General features: G+C 56.4%; 1 pseudogene across 1 annotated transcript in view; it reads right to left on the bottom strand.

The window, feature by feature from the left end:
- Positions 1–12,210, bottom strand: part of LOC308657995 (dynamin-1-like) — a 35,807-nt pseudogene that overhangs the window by 8,672 nt on the left and 14,925 nt on the right. The window contains exons 7-15 of the transcript XR_014024300.1: positions 11,393–11,535; positions 11,137–11,272; positions 10,880–10,947; positions 9,659–9,797; positions 7,583–7,669; positions 5,079–5,149; positions 4,863–4,914; positions 4,641–4,652; positions 2,276–2,389 (exon numbers count right to left, since the gene is read on the bottom strand). The product of XR_014024300.1 is annotated as a dynamin-1-like (transcript). The remainder of the gene's footprint in view (positions 1–2,275; positions 2,390–4,640; positions 4,653–4,862; positions 4,915–5,078; positions 5,150–7,582; positions 7,670–9,658; positions 9,798–10,879; positions 10,948–11,136; positions 11,273–11,392; positions 11,536–12,210) is intronic.

Here is a 12,210-nt window from a genome sequence, read left to right as displayed (position 1 = left end):
AGGCCCGCCACCCGCCCTGCGCTTGGGGGTTGGACACTAGGTAGGAGCGGCCTCCTCCCCCACCCCTCCTTTCCTGCCGGCCAGCCCCCTCCCCAGGCCCCTCCTTCCCAGCCCAGCTCCCGCTCACCCCTGCCACGTCAAAGGAGGCAGAAGGGGAGTCCAGAGCAGAGAGGGGACTGCGGCTGGCCGGGCTGGGGCTGGGGGACACAGGGCCTGGGTTGGGGGGGCCTTGGATCTCCAGGCCATGGAGCTGAAGCTACCACCGGACGGTCGGACCCTGCTGCCTGGATGACCAGAGGACACCTCCACTCCGTCTACCCAGTGTTTAGACTTTCTGTTCAGGACTCCCGCATTGTACAGTAGTCTGCACATTGGTTAGGCTGGGCTGGGTTAGACCCTCGGCGCCGCCGCTGCAAGCTGGACCGACCTGCCTGCCATCCCAGAACCGGAGCCCGCAGCTGGGGCAGGGGACTTGGGGGCACAGGGTGGGCTGGGAGGATGTGCAGAGAGATGGGGGTGCCACCCTGCTGTGGGACTGGTGGGGAGTGGGGGGGTCAGCGGAGGAAGGCTGGGAAGACGGGGTCACGGGGAGCTGGGGACGTGGGCAGCGCTTGTCTGCCCCGAGGGCCTCCCTCACCCCAGACGCAGGCAGCTAGGGGGGAGAAGGAAGCCGGACCCCAGCCTCTGTGCGCCTCCATGTCCCCAGCAGTCCTGGTGCAGAAATCCACTCACACCCCTGCCACACACCTCCACATGCACCAGCACAACTCACACACAAACGCCCACGCCCTCGCCCCAGGCATACACACACTTCACAAGTGCACACACACGTGCACGCACACACACCCAGACACAGTCTCACAGCGGAACACCCTTCCCCCACCCTTACACCCCAAACTTCCCACGCGCCCCCTCCCTCTCAAGCCCCATCCCTACACGCACACCCCAAGCATAGGCACGCAGAGTCACACTGAAGCACACATTCACACCTGGTGCTCACACCCTAAACACACCCATCTGCACCCCCCCACAACATCCACAAGCTACAGCCCCAGGCCCCAGACACAGAACACAGCCCCCCCCCACTCCCCAGCCAGTTTTCACACACAGCTAAACTCCACCGTACACACAAGGCTTCAAAAGGACCCGTACCCACAGGTATGAGGACAAGGGACCCTCTCAGTCAAGTTCACTCCTCCCCAGTGTAGCCAGGCACAGGGCACAACAACCCCCGGCCCTGTGTAAGAAGCCCCCATAGAGTAACACGGGACCCAAGGAGGGGTGTCTAGGGAGCCAGCCAGGGTGACAGAGCAGGAAGCCACCCCCCAATGGCGCCCCACGCCACCTCACACTCCATCCCTTCCAGGGGCCTCTGGACTCAGGGAGAGGCCAGGGTTAGGGTAATGAGGTCCAGATGGCTTGGCGCCCCCGCCAGTGACGACAGAGGGCCCCGCCCAAGGGGGGAGGTGGGGCCCCTGCCCAGAGCAGACTTGGAGGAGACAGGGACCAAGGAGAGGACATGGAAACCAAAATCACTGGCCCCCACCCCAAGACTTACTCCCCATCGACAGCACCCTAACCTCCAACGGTCCCCTCAGGAAGAAGGGGGTCCCTTCCCCCACTCCTTGGCCAGCTGGAGCTCATTACCACAATCTCCCACAGCCCTCCCTGTTCTCTCTGGTCACCTCTGGAATCCAGATGTGGACGCCAAACAGACTCATTCTTAAAGGAGAACAGCAACAGGGGAGGGAGGTGGCAGGGGTTTCTGGGTGCCCTAGTAGCAGGGAGGTGTTCTGTGGGTGGCCCTGCAGGGCACCATCGCTCCTTGTCCCTCGGCCTGGAGGCACAATGGCCAGCTCCCTTGGATATCAGGGGCCCAGGGGACTGGGGTGCAGGGGTTAACCGCATGTCTGGCAGCTGGACTCGTATGTGTCATGGGCCTGTAGGGGCCATGGAGGAGGTGGCACGCCCTGGAGCGAGAAAACAGGAAAGCCACTGGACTGGCGGGTCAGGGCCCACCCTCTCCAGGGCACTCAGCCCGAGCTCCCCGTCCCACCAGCCCACCTTCTCCTTTCACCTTGGGCGAGAGAATACCTCCCTCAGAGCCCAGGACTGGCTGCCTCCGGACCTTGCATTCTACTCTACCCATGAGTCTTTTATGAGACTTTAAAAAAACCCTGTGGTGTGGTGGAGGACACTCCAGGGGCAGGACAGGGTCTGAGCCTGACTCTGGCCACCTGCAGGACTCTTCGATGACCTGTGGCCCCTTGCTCACCTCATCATCCTTATACCAGGAAAGATTCTCAGCAGTCAGCACAAACCAGTACTCCTTGGAACCCCCCTTCATGATGCCAATATTATTGATGGTCAGCCAGCCCTTCCGGATGACCTGGACGGGAAGAGGCAAGGAGGTCAGTGGGCAGGGGCCAGGCTTCCCCATGGAGAATGGGGTAGGCAAAGAAAGGCATTTAAAAGCCCACCCCCTGCCAACACTTGGAGGCCCAACTGGTCAGGGAGGGTGAAGGCCAGACCTTTCCTGGTTTGAACCACAAGTGAACAGAGTAGGAGACAGAGGAAGGCAGAGGTCAGCTCCAGATGAGGGGCCTCTACAGCCAGAGCTCTCTGAGCAAAGGGCTGGAGGCTTTGGTTGAGAGTGAACTCCCTGTTGATGTAAGTGTGCAAGAAGCTGTGGCTGAGTGGGGAAGACAACCACAAGGGTCTTTTAAGTTTTAGGTCTAATCTTCCTAAGACTTATTTCTGACCTCAGGGACTCTGCACATGCAGTTGTTGCCTCTGCCTAGAAAGTACTTCCCCTTCCTTTGGGTGTCAACTCAGGATTTACGTTCTCAAGCAGGCCCTCCCTGGCCCACCATGTAAACCAGGATCCCCATGATAATCTTTGATCACTCCCTTAGGTCTTCTATAATGATGACTGCGATTTTTTTAATATACTGTGTGTGTGTGTGTGTGTGTGTGTGTGTATGTGTAAGAGAGAGAGAGAGAGAGAGAGAGAGAGAGAGAGAGAGAGAGATATTATCTGTTGATGCAGCATTCTCTGCTAAACTGTGAACGCTCTTGCTCATAAGTGTAACCCAGCACCCTGCAGGATTCTTGGAAGACTCCGTTTGTTCTGTGGTGTGAACAATGAAAGCTACACTTGTACAGTTCTAGCAATCTTTGCCCCATGCTCCCTGGGGTAGGGGAAGCGGATGACTTACCTAGGCCCTCTTCTTCCTAGGGAAAGCTCAGAATTACAATCAAAGGTCCCTTTTCATGACAAAAAGCAGCGGTCCCCAGGACTGTCCTGAACACTGCCACAGACCAGAGCCTGTGAATGCCACTCCACTGGCAGGGTCACTGTCCAGAGAGGATGAGAGAGCTGCTTCTCTCTGGCTCTCACCTCCTTGCTGCATCTCTGAGCGTCCAGGAAAGACCTAAGGAGGCCTGGACCTGCTTCTGAAGCCCCAAAGCCCTTCCGTGGCACTTCTCACCTCTGAGAAGTCAAACATCACAGCCAATCAGCAGCCAAGCGGAGGGGGGATCACAGGGGCCTTGGCAGGTTCACAGGGACACAGAGACAGGTGTCCACCATCTCTTGCCCGCCCTACCAAACCGGCAAAAAGCCCTGCAGTGTCTTGTCACTATCTTTGGAACTGAGTCCACTCCATATCCCAGGATCTGGCCAGCAGGGCTGCCACCTACTCTCTGCCGACCTGCAGCCTTTGTCCTCTCCTGACCACTCCCAGCCCTGGACTATTTCCTGCATATCCAAAGCCCCTCTCTGCAGCCCCAGCGCCAGAGAACTCCCACCCTACCTGGAGCCCTCAGGTGGCAGGGGAGGCTCAGTCAGGGACTGGCACCTGTGAGTTCTGGCTCAACTGCATTTCCCTAGGACATTACGTCCACTCATGCCTGTCTTCTATGGAGGATCTACTATGCACCAGGCAAGGGGCTTGGGGCTGAGGACTTAATAATGAGCCAGACAGACTCAGCCCTCCCCTTGGGCCTGGGAGGGAAAGAGACATTGAGCCAACAGTCACACCAACACCTAGATTCTTACAAGGAAACTACAGTTTGGGGAGACTACTGGGGAAAGTGCTGATGCTCTAGGGCTCGTGTGTACAGCTGGGGTCGAGCAAGGGCTCCTGATGAGTGGTTTCTGCAGACATATGAAGGACAAAGAGCAGGAAGCCAGGTGAGGAGGGACTCGCCTCTGGACTTCCTGTATCTCTTTAGCCAGCTCTAGTGAAGGCCATCAGCTTCCTATGGGCCTGTCCCCACAAGGATGAGTGGATATACTCATCCAACATCCACCCCAGTATTCACTCACCCATCCATTCATCCACCCGTCCGTCCAACAGATGTCTAAGGAGCAGCTCCTAGTATCAGGCCCCCTGCCCACATGGTCTAACTCTGCCTGAAGCAGGTGCTTGGCTCACCACCCTGATGGATGGGTGGATGGGACTGTGCATGGCTTGACCTTGCTTGGTCAGTGAGCAGGTGTGGGACACTCATGTGCCAGTGTGTGCAAGTGATTCAAGCCAAAGGGTGCCCTCTTGCCCACTGCAGACCCCCATTTCCAAAGGGCCCCCTCCTCCCCCTCACTACAGAAGCCAAAGAACCCCAGTCCTGGTACTCACCAGAATCTCATCCTGCAAAGAGGTAACCATAGCAACCACGAGAAGCATCGGGGAGAGAGGAGAGAGGGTTACTGAGGCAGAGTGGGATGCTTGTGGCTGGCAGATGACAGGCTCCCTGGCCCCCGTAGGACCCTTCCTCTCAGGGGAGGGGGGTTCTCAGAGCTTGGCGTCCTTCCAGTACCCTCCATCCCTCGAGTCGCTGGGACGCTGGGGCCCACTCACCTGGTTGCCTGAAGCCTTCTTCTTGTTCATCTGGTTGCTCCTCTGCTGAGCACTAAGAGGAAGGGAGGGAGGAGCCTCAGAGCTTCTCAGCCCCACCACCCACTGTGCAGGGGCCACAGGACCCAGAGGGCTACCCTGGCAGGCTCGGCCCTGTGTCTGCCTACACCTGCCACATCACACAGTGTGTCACCTCTGCTGCGCAGGGAGTGTACTCACTTGGCAAAGCCTATGAAGTCCTCGTGGTTGGTGTTCATGTAAGCCAGCTCAATATCGATGAGAAGCATGACCTTCGGGTTACGCAGGTCAGCAGCAAGCGGAAAAGACCACAAAGTTTAAAAATGGATGACCATGTGGGAGAAAAGCTCTTGCGGCACATACAGAAGGTTAGCATCCATTAAAACCACCAAGTTAATAAAAATAAAGTCCCTACAATCAGTGAGTGAAAGATAAAAGAAACACAAATTAAATAGCCAATAGTCAAAGAGTCAAAGGCCATGAATGGGCAACTCATGGAGGAAAAGGGGCTCACCTTCGATAATAGAGAAATGTCAGTTCAACAAGGAGGCCCTTTCTCCACCTATTAATAATAAGTGATGACCCCTGGGGGGCATTATACTCTTAGTGGAAGAGTTTGTTTGTTTTTGGTGACGCTGGGGGTTGAACGAGGCCTCCCACATGCTAGGCAAGTGCTCTACCACTGAGCCCCAGCCCCAGCCCAGGTGGTATAAATTAACTTCACCTCTTGGAGGGTGCTTTGGCTAATTTTTTAAAATATATTCACTTTATTTATTTTTATGTGGTGCTGAGGATGGAACCTAGTGCCTCACATGTGCGAGGAAAGTGCTGTACCATGAGCTATAACCTCAGCCCTGGCAATATTTAACAACAACACTGAGATGCACATACTCCCTTGCAACACGCTCACCAATTGAACAAAGGTATAGGTACCAGAGTCTTCAGGGTAGTTTATTTTTGTTGTTGTTGTTGTTATGTGTTTGTTTTGAGACAAGGTCTCACTATGGACAGCCCAGGCTGTCCTTGAACTCCTGGTCGGATGATCTTCCTGCCTCAGCCTCCCCGTAGCAGGGACCAAAGGTACGCACCACCATGCCTGGCTGCAGTATAATTGGTAATAGAGAAAAATTACCAACAAGCCAGTGGCCATCAGAAGGTGAAGTAGATTATGGCACTCCCTAAACCATAGGCAGTCTGCTGCCATTCAGAAGAATAAGGAGAACTTCTAGGAGCTGTCTTGGGACAACACTTCCCCAGGCACATTATGAAGTGAGAAGAGACTCAAGGTGATCAAGGTGACTTTGAGGAGGCAGGCTGCTTCCTAGGAGCCTGGGGCCTGTCCTCACTGAGCCTAAAATCCTACAAATGAGGTGCTTCTGCCTCTCAGGGCTGGCGTAGACACAGTGAGGTGAGGCCGGCATGCACCCAAAATATAATAGGTGCTCAAAGATGTGAAGTGCTATAATTATCTTTAGAGAAAAAAAGGGGGCAGACACACAGCAGGATGGTGGCTCTTGAAGACAAAGGTGCAGTTTGCAAAGTGTGTGTATGAGTGTGAGCACTCAGGACAACGCCTGGGTGGGGACACACCAAACTGCGGGGGTGGGGATGGGTGAGTGGAGGTGCACTTACTCGCAATTTAATCACTTCTATATGAATTGAATGTTTTATTGCGTATCGATCACTTTTGAAATTAGAAAGAGACGAAAGAGACGAATAAAGATTTTTAAACATGACATCAACAGCAAAAATACGAGTAAACTGCAGACGTATCATTGTGGAGGAGATGTGAGGACAGGAGTGGGAAATGGGAGCCAGAGATGAGCACAGACAGAGGGGTGGCCGAGGCGGGTCAGGGAAGAGTGGTATAATGGGCCCTGCTTCTCGCCACTCCTCCCGGCTCAGAGACAGCATTCAGTGACCATGTCTGTGAATGAATATTTGATGAATGCTAACCTAAAAGGAAGGAGTCAACCACAAGGAGTATAAGGTGAGCCTGAGAAACAGCAAAGAGAGGCCCAAAGAGAGACAACAAGAAAGACAGAGGCCAGAAAGCCAAGAAAGCCAGACTAAGAAAGAGAAGGACACACGATGGGAAGGTAAAATGGCTCAGCCACTGTGGAAAACAAGATGGCGGGTGCTCAAGAAACTAAACGAATTACCACATGATCCAGCAATTCCACTTCTGGGTATAGACCCAAAAGAAGTGAAGGCAGAGACTTGAAAAGATATTTGTACATCCATTTTCATAGCAGAATTAGTCAGAGTAGGAAACAAGGGCTGGGAACATAGCTCAGTTGGTAGAGTGCTTGCCTCACATGCACAAGGCCCTGGGTTCAATCCCAGCACCACACACACACACACACACACACACACACACAAAGGACAAAGATTCTGGAACGTGCTACAAGACACAAGACGGATGAACCTTGGAGATATATTAAGTGAAATATGCCAACACAACAGGGTAAATATCATATGATTCCACTCATGAGGGGCCTAGTGTAGGCAAACTCCCAGAGAGGAGAAAGGTGGCTGCCAGGGACGGGGGTAGGGTGGGGAGTCAGTGTTTCATGGGGGACAGAGCTTCCGTTTTGAGAGATGACAATAGTTCTAGGGATGGCTGCACCTCAGTGTGAATGCAGTTCTGCGCACTCTACCACAGCAGGAGAGAGAGGGGCAGGGGGGCCAGGGGCCGCGCTCACCTGCTCCTTGGTGCGGCCCTCACGCTCCCGGATGTGGGTGGTCACGATGCGCTCCATCTCCTCCCGCAGCCGAGGGTACTGCTGGAGCTGGGAAGGGCGGGAGGCAAGAGAGCCACGTGCACGGGGGCCATGGGAGGGGCCCCGAGGCCCACCAGAGTCCAGGGGCCCAGGGACAAGGGGACAGAGGCAAGGCGGGAAGAGGGCCCGGGATCCCAGGAAGCTGATGGCACCAAGCCACGGCCACCCCTAACCCCAGCGCGTGGTTCAAAGTTCTTCCTGGCTGTGGGCCCTCTCTGAGGCCTACTGGGGCAACCTCTGGTGGGAAGGGCAGTTCCGGTGGTGAGGAGCACCACAGGAACCAGCTTGCTCCCTGGACAGCTGCCATCTTGGAGAATGACCGGAGGGATGGAGACCTTTGAGGACCATTAGCTCCCAAGGTGTGCACTGGCCCTTGGGTGGCTGCCCTTTGCCTTCTGAAGGCCTGGAGGGACAGCTGGGTAATCATGTGGGGAAGAGCCTCGAGTCGTATCCAGGAGGAATTGGGGGGGTCAGGGCCCACGGTGCCAGTTGGCCTCCTGAGTCAGGCTGGGCACAGGCAATGCTCCTTGTCAGAGCTGAAGAAGGGGCAGGTTTGCAGGGGGAAACCAGCGGTCACAACAAAGGACATGCAGGAGCCACAGGCATGCGAGGGCACCGGGACATGCGGAGGTGGGGGTGCCAGCAGCATGAGCAGTACCCCGCGGGGGCCTGATTGGGCCCTGGGCCCTCTTGGTAAAATCCTCCTTTTGCATGCACCTGCCTGACACCATCGTCCCCAGCCTCCTCTGCCTAGCTCCCAGCTGGCAGGCCAGGCTGACTCTACCCACTCCTTGGAGCAGGAGCTCAGCAGCACCCATTTCCCCCGCTTCTCCAAACTCTTCCCCTCTGCTTGTGAGTCCCGTCATCTCAGCCACACTGAGCTCAGCCACCTGGACAAGGCCAAGGGGATTGACTGCACTGCAAGTGGCTGTTGGATGTCACCTCTTCCAGAAAGTCTGCCCCTACCAGACCACTGAGAGCTGAGTTAGGGGCCTCCCTGTGGCACCCAATCTCCCTCGTCCAAATGGGCAGTCCTTGTCCCAAAGGCAGGGGTGGAGGGGCCAGGCATGCCTCCAGAGCTCAAAGAGGGCATGTAGAAGGGATGGGGGAATGAATGAAGGATGATGTCTTTGTCCTTCTTGTCGGGCTGAGTGGGCCCAGAGTCCTTGACCCTCTGGCTTGTGAACAGCTCTTCCTCAGGGAGGGAGGCTCAATGAACTTCGGATGGTGGGGCCCACCCAGGGGGACCTCCAGTCCTGCTGTCTGCCATCCCTACGTGAGACCCAGCTGGGCCAAGCTAAGACAGCTCCCTGTCCTTCTTCCCATGCTTGGGTCCAACCCCTCCATGGACCCCCCTGTGTGGGAACAGAGCTGGGGTTTGGTAGGCCTGGGTCACAGGTGATTCTGAGGGCAAGATGGAGGCCAAGGAGCTGGGAGGAGGCCAGTCAGGAGAGGCAGGAGGATGCGGAGAGTAGCAGTGCCCTGCAGGCCAGCCCAGGAGATGCCTAGGTCCCACGGTTCTGTGGCTGTGCCAAGGGTGTGGCTGGGATGGCCCAGCGCAAGGGACCTGGGGAGGGGCAGCCTGTGAGCAGGGACTAGACATACTGCTGGCGGGACCCAGTGGACCCTGCTGCCCCTCGAGGCTCAGGGAGGGACCTCCACTCCTCAAAGTCTCCTAGTCTGCATAGATTGTGGACTGAGTCATCACTACTGGGCCTCTGAGGTGGCCCCCAAGGCTCCCCCTCCCAGAGCAGGGTGGGAGGGGGGCAGGAAAAGGAGGGAGGAGGAAGTATTGCCAAAGAGCATGACCAGTCCTCCCAGCTTCCAATCCCTCGGTCCCCAGGGCTGGAGCTCGGGGTTCCCTCTGCTGGCCCGTGGCTGCCTGCCTCCCCCACCCCGCTGAGGCCTGTACATGCTACCGAGGAGGCAGTGGGGACTGGGGAGGGAGTGCCTGGCAGCAGTGCAGGGTAGGGACAGAGGCAGGCTGGCCCAGGTTACCTTCTTGGTGCACTGTCTAACGGTGCTGATTAGCTCCGAGATAACCATGTCCACACACTTGAGACACGGTTCTCAGATCTTCTTCACCTGCTTTTTCACAATGGTCTCAAAGGCCATGTCTGGGGTAAACAGCCCCGTTCTGAACGCCCGGAGCGGGAGAAGGGCACAGTGTCACAGGCCAGCACCTGCCAGGAATGACAGGCCAGGGCCCCTCCCAAACCTCTGAGCTGGGTGGGGGCGGGGGTCCCATTACTCTCTCTGGGCTTCAGTGTCCCCACCTGTCAGATGGGTGAAGGGATTCTAATGAGGGGCTTTCCCTACAAGGTCTTTGGGGGCAAGACAAGGGCTGCTTGTGTGCATTTACATGTCCTGCTGCCTCTTAAGTGGTCCTACAAAAAGCTCTGTGGCCAGAAATGGCTTGGCAATGGCCAAACTGGGTTCTCCCGAAGAGCCGCCCAGGAGTGAGCATCTTGGCCATGGTGCTCATCAGCAGGTAAACTCCAAGTCCAACCTCGGATTTTCTTTTCTAGTTCCATTTCTGTCTACAGTCTTGGGTCATTCTAAGAAAACCGAAATGAGTCTGCACAAACCCAGGGACATGTCAGTCTGTCTGCACCTGGCACTAGGAAGTGCTTTACATTGTTCTGCTGCCTGGAGTGGCTGAGTGAGCACAGTGCGGATCTGGGTCTCTGCAGGGGTCTGAGCTGTCAAGGAGAGTCTACCTCCCAAGCCTTCCTGCTCCACAGGCTGGATGGCCTCGGGAGGTGGGCGAACGGTCAACACTGGGCTGATGGGGACGGGGAGGGTGTGGTGGGTTGATGCTGTGCCCCAGGCCCTGCCCAGTGGTGTGGGCACCTTCGCTCAGTAACCTGGCTAGGACTGGGTGGAGATGCCTCACCCTGGGGAAGGGCAGGGGCCCAGCCCTAGAGGGTACTTCTCAGGCCATCTGTACTCTGGGCTCTGTGCCCTGCTCCCAGGCCCTGCTCCAGGGACAGTAGAGGAGGCCATCGGGTTGCAAGGAGTGCAGTGGTCTAGCCCCCCCATCTGCCTCCCCTGGCTGGAGCCTGTTGAGCTGGGAGCTAGAAAGTTGGGATTGAGGGGACTAGGGAGCAGGACTCTCAGGTCCTTCCTGAGGGGGGCCACTTCCCTGCTCTCTGCATCAGAGCTAACCCCCTCCCTGCCCTCTGGGGTTCAACCCCCCTCCCTGGTCCCAGTACGTGCCTAATGCCATGGATATTCTTGATGGCATAGCTGATCTCCCTTCGAAGTTCTTTCTCATCAAACTCCATCTATGAGGACAACAGAGAGAAAGATGGTCAGGGCCTGTCCCTGTTGCGTGGGAGGCCCAGGCAGGGCCCACCCACTCCCAGGGCCGAGCACCAGGGCCTTTGGAGAGTTAAGCAAAGGACCACATCAGAATGTCCTGGGTGGGAGTGGAGACTTCCTGAGTCCTCCATCCCTGGGGCTTCCTGTCCTACCTTGACTAGCTCAAAGGGGAAGCGTTCATGGAAGATCCGGTTGATGCGGGCTCCCCCAGACAGCTCATAGGTGTCGATCTGGTCTCCAGAGCCCTCAATACGCTTCTCAGAGTCCACTGCAAACTGCTGGACCATCCTGTGGAGAGAGGTATGGCCCCGTGGAGAGAGCCCTGGGGAGTCCTGTGCTGAAGAGGGTGCTGAGAGGCTGGGGCGGGGACTGCTCAGCAGTGGGATGTCAGGGCTGGGAGAGGCTCACTGGAGCAGGGCCTTGGTCTTCCGTGAAGGGTCATCAGGGCGGAAGTTCTTGTACTCCTCCACCTCCTTCTCGATGGACAGCAGCTGGCTCTGCAGCTTGTTCCGCAGCCCAGGCAGTGTGTCCCGGATGTGGTTCGTCAGTTGCTGAGTGTGAAGGTGAGGAAAAGGTTAAGGCCACAGAACCAACCCAACTTCCCAGGGAGCCAGGCAGAGAGCGGGCTACCAGGGGGCCCTGCGTATGTGGTGAGGTGAACACTGGAGGGATGGACATGGGGCCACTGAGGGCTGCCCTGCTCCAGAACAAAATCTTCTTGCAGGCAGGCTTCCCCTTGGCATGAGTTCACAGAGGTGTGTTATTTGAATTAATGAGCACATAACTCCATTTTCAAACAAAACCAGAATCCCGGATTTGTATTTGACATTACTTGATTTTTGACCAGTTTAACGTTTTCAGATATCATAAAGCAAACCAAATGCCTCTAACGCAGGGGAGGCTGAGGGCTGCCCCCTCATTCCCTCTAGGGTTCAGCCCTTCAGGTAATTCTCAAGTTGAGGCGCCCACTCTCACTAAGTCTCCCCACACTGTATCTCCCTGTATCTTCATAACGACCCCATGAAACAGACTCTGGCGACATTTCCCCATTTCATAGATATAGGAATACAGGCGCAGAGAGCTGGAGAGTGTCTCAGCGCAGGCTGGAACCCAGGTCTGTGGCACTCCCCACTGCCCCTCTCCTGTCAAAACCCACAGCCCTGAGTTCTAGAGGCCCATTCCAGATGGAGAAGCACCCAGGGAAACCCCGGGGGGTGTTGACCCCA

This window comes from Spermophilus citellus (genome assembly GCF_964194105.1).
Source record: "Spermophilus citellus genome assembly, chromosome: 10".
NCBI lineage: Eukaryota > Metazoa > Chordata > Mammalia > Rodentia > Sciuridae > Spermophilus > Spermophilus citellus.
This window is presented reverse-complemented; position numbering and strand designations above follow the sequence as displayed.